Source organism: Cryptomeria japonica, chromosome 11 (assembly GCF_030272615.1).
Source record: "Cryptomeria japonica chromosome 11, Sugi_1.0, whole genome shotgun sequence".
Classification (NCBI taxonomy): domain Eukaryota; kingdom Viridiplantae; phylum Streptophyta; class Pinopsida; order Cupressales; family Cupressaceae; genus Cryptomeria; species Cryptomeria japonica.
This window is the reverse complement of record NC_081415.1, coordinates 256,180,093-256,184,763: the sequence shown is the minus strand read 5'-3', so window position 1 is coordinate 256,184,763 and position 4,671 is coordinate 256,180,093.

Sequence of the window (4,671 nt, the reverse complement as noted above, 5' to 3'; positions counted from 1 at the left end):
CCTATCACTTGTGCATTCGTGAAGCATTCATCATCAAGCATTTTCAAAGATCTTCAACATTGCATATTCATCATTTAACCATTGTGGAGCAAAGTCATGTCAAATGTTTCATGCAAGCATGTGTGTTTGATTAGGGTTTTGTCAAGTTCATGCCATTTAATATGTGAATACATTCAAAGAGTAAAGCATCATCAACAACAACTACAGATTTGAGGTATATATCTAGCATTTATTTTAGTATTTGCATTATTTCAGTCAAGGTTAATTCCTAAACTGAGGTTTGACTTAGGCAAACCCCTATTCCCAACAATTCCCCTTCTTTCTGTGTGCAGGAAATAGGTAAAAAGTTGCGTTTGAGAGAATTGATAGGATTTGCAGAGACGAACAGGTTCACCTTTTGTCGATAAAAAATTTAGAGGCCATGGTCCCAAAAATCATGCCAAAATTTTGAGAACAAATCCAAAACATCAAGTCTTTTGCCTAGAGCCAAGTTGGTGTCTCCATATAATGACTGTAGCTCATTGTTTGTGCCCAATCTCTTCAATAATCAATTATTTTACCCTAATTTTAGCATTTTCACAATTTAATTTAGAAAGAGGGTCAAACCCTAACCAGGTGAACCTAATCAAAATTTAATACTTTTCCCCATTGGTATTAAGCCTAGATCTAAATTAGGTCCACCCTTCTTCAATGCAATGGTTAATTAAGAAAAAATAGTGGTTTTGTTACCTTAATTGGTGAAACCCTAATTTTCACCATTACATTTTGGTGAACCCAACTCCTTACACCACTATTTCTGATTTGTGTTCTTAGATCTGTTTTGTAGGCGTTCTAATTTTCAAATTTGCACTCATAGCTAATATTTTTAATCAAATTACATAAATTTAGAGGTTATATTCATAAAAAAGCCTAATTTAATTTGATTAATTTTATTTATGGGTTGCATAATTTATAATTTATATTTTTAGATCTGATCCTAGGCATTCATAATGACACTTAATAGATCTTATTTATTTACCATTTCACATATGATTGTTCATTTGTTTTGACTTATATCAATCAAAATCATATGTTGGATAATGGTTTCTTTCACTTCACCTTCTTTTCATTCATAGCACTTTGGCATATTGCATTTTTAGAATTTCTATAATTATTCCTATTAATCAATTAAATCTCAACGCTTTTATCCATGATGCATGCTGTTTTATGGTGATATTTATAGAAAATGCATTACATTACATATGTAGATCACATAAAATATTTTGTAGATCATAATCCTAGAGATGATAATGAAAAACTTAATACAGGTACCTCTCCTAGAGGGTATCTCATGTGAATGAAGAAAGAGCTAATACTCCTATCAATGATCTCTCTAATGGAGCGCAAGCTTTAAAGAGCAACATCACACCATATTATTCTAATACACATACCCTAGTGCAAGGGCCTGAAAGGTTAAATATTGGTGTTTTAATCTCTCTAAAACCCCCTTATTCTCCTATAGTTTATCTTAACCATCAAAAATTTTGTATAGAAGATGATGTTATGTATTTCATTCATGATCTATCTCCACACATAACATTTAGTAAAGATCAGGCTTTAAATGATAAGGATCTTCCTTCCCAACCTATCAAAGAGGATATGCATGATGATAGAAAGGAGATTCTCCCTACAAAGGAATATTCCTTTTTCATATACTTCTCCCTTTGTTCCTTCTAGATATACTTACACTACAAATTTGAAAAAAAATCATTATAATACTCCTTCTCAATTAAAAATCTCTTAAAGTAATGACTATAACATAATATCAAAACAAGGTTATAGGAAAATTTGAACAAGGAATCAAAGTCCTTATAGACCCTCCTACACAAGCTAGTACCGAAGGTCTAGGGAATTCTAATCATTCACCTATGGATGATATTTTTAGAATTAAAAACTTTAAGGATTTCCTTGCAAGACATAGAAATTATTGTCCATCAAAAGATGCTTTTTCCTCAAACACTCATTTTTGAGCTTACATCATAAAACTAATGATCATGACACCAATAATTGTCTAGATTTTCAAAATAGAATTAAAGAACTTATTGATAATGGTATAATCAAAATCATAGAAAATAATCCCTTGTTCTAGCAATCCTTGTCCTACATCTCAAGAGACAAGCTACTCATATTGATGACCAAGAGAAAGAAGCTACTAGAATATTTTGGAGATTGAAGTATGATAAGAATGTTGTTTTTCCTTTCATTAGACTTAATTACAATTATAAGCATAAGAAAGGTGATAAACATTAATTTTCATTGTAGTTACTCTAATTATCTTGGAAAATGTAAAGCATTTAAAAGAGTTGTTCAAGACCTATATGATAGGGCTCTCATAGTTCTTACAACTGATCTTGCACTCTATCTTGGTGAAGAGGTAGTCCCTTAGGACTCCATTCACCCTATGACATAGTAGTTAACTTCATTGGGAGCTCTTTTTCATAAAAAGTGATGTTTTTTCAATAAAAATCATCTTAGGGTGACAACATAATTCATTCTTGTCTCTACATGCTTGGGGGCAAGATTATTATCCTATTTCTTCTCTCTATCTAAGGTTTCACTATTTCCTTTTTGGGGTTACAAATTTTTCATAACCTAATGTCCTTTATTGTATGAAACAGTATGTCTGTTATGAAAAATCTCTCCTTAGGGGGGGGTGTGATCCTTCATCTTAATATATTTCTCTTTGAATATTACCTCTTCTTTAGAGTTGCATTTTTTATATCTTGACATCTTTTCTTGCATTGAATATTCCTTCATGCGAGTATAATGTCCTTTATTGTATGAAACAGTATGTCTGTTATGAAAAATCTCTCCTTAGGGGGGGGGTGTGATCCTTCATCTTAATATATTTCTCTTTGAATATTACCTCTTCTTTAGAGTTGCATTTTTTATATCTTGACATCTTTTCTTGCATTGAATATTCCTTCATGCGAGTATATTTGTGTTCCTTGTTTAGGACCTTTCTTTTCTTGGAATAGTGCATTTTCTTATGTAGAATCTCTCCTTAGAGGTTGCGTAATACTTCTCATTGTCCCTATTCTTTGGGGGCATTGATATTTCTTATCCTTCTAAGGATCCACTTTTTCAATGTTGAGTGGTGTTTGCTTGTGATTCGATGTCATTCCTTGTGTGAATTTGTTTACTCAAGGGTTCTCTCTTATAAAAGAAGTGTGTATCCTTAATTAAAACCTTTATTATAAAAAACCCCTCACTTTGGGTCAAAAGTGTGCCATCCTTCATCAAGAATCCCTTTACCTAGCAATAGGAGGAAGATAGGCATTCTTGTTCTCTTTCCCATCTTTTGGTAGAAGATGCTATGTTTGTTCAAAATATTCTCTTGCGGGTAGATATATTTGAGAAAATATCTCTTCTCCTCTAAGGATCCCCTTTACACTTGTTGCAAGATATCTCTCTTTCAACTATATTATCCTTCCTTGTAAGAGTATTGTCTCTTTAGCTTGGATTTATGAACATTGTTGCCTAAAAGGATATCTCCTTGGTATTGAACGTGGGTATCCTTGTTTCTAGGTTATTTAAGACATCAACAAAGAGCTATGTTGAAATCTTAAGCGGGGCATAGATATCAACCTATTTGTACTATTTTGTACTATATTTTTGCAATGTTTTAAACAGGTTGTTCATGTTCAAAACCAAAGAAAAAGAAATCTTACACAAGATGTTTCATGCCCAAAACTAGACACATAATTGATATATGTCTTAAATGGGCTATACATTCTCAAAAACCAAAGAAAATAAACTCTTACATGAGATGTCCTTCAAATCAGACATATATTTGTCTTACATGGGGTTATACATTCTCGAAACTAGAGAAAAAAAACTCTTACACAAGATGTTTTTGATACCAGACACACTTTATAAATTTTCATTTCTTGTCTTACATAGGTTGTTGCATGCTCAAAACTAGAGAAAATAAAATTTATACAAGATTCTTAATACCTAGAATTAGACAGTTGCACACACAATGTAAGATAAATGGAACTAGAAAAAAAAATCTAGACTATTCCTACTCTCCTCCCCAACTTAGATCGCCTAGAAAAGCATGACTAGAATGTGTATTCATGTATTCTCTCACTCTTCTTCTCATGGATCACCTAGAAAAACACAACTAGAATTTGTAATCAAGTATTCTCTCTTTTATTCTCCTCATGAACTCATAGCTTTTCTATTTGTTGTTCATGGTTGATGCATGCTCTTTCTCTTTTTATGTGATCCCTTGTGTCCTTGTGATGGCATTTTCAAGAATGATATTAGTGGTTGATACATTTTATTATCGAGGTCTCTTTGGCTAGTTGACTTGAGCTCTTGTTTTGGTTTTTAGCTTTGGTGTGTTGTGTGTCTTTCATCTTTTGTCTTTGTTTGCCTTTCTTATCTTTTGTCTTGTTTTGTGTGCCCTTGCATGCAATTGTATAAGTTAAGATCCTAAGATTGGGGGCTTGGTTCCTTGAAATTAGTAATTTTCTTATCTCCTTGTGATAGCACTCCTAATTTATCATCTCTTTCATTTTTCATTTACTTTACCACAAGTATTTGCATAGGCTCAATACTCTTATTAAAGTGGGGACTAAATGTAACATCATAAATTGTCACCAAGCCAGTTTACAACTCAAGTTT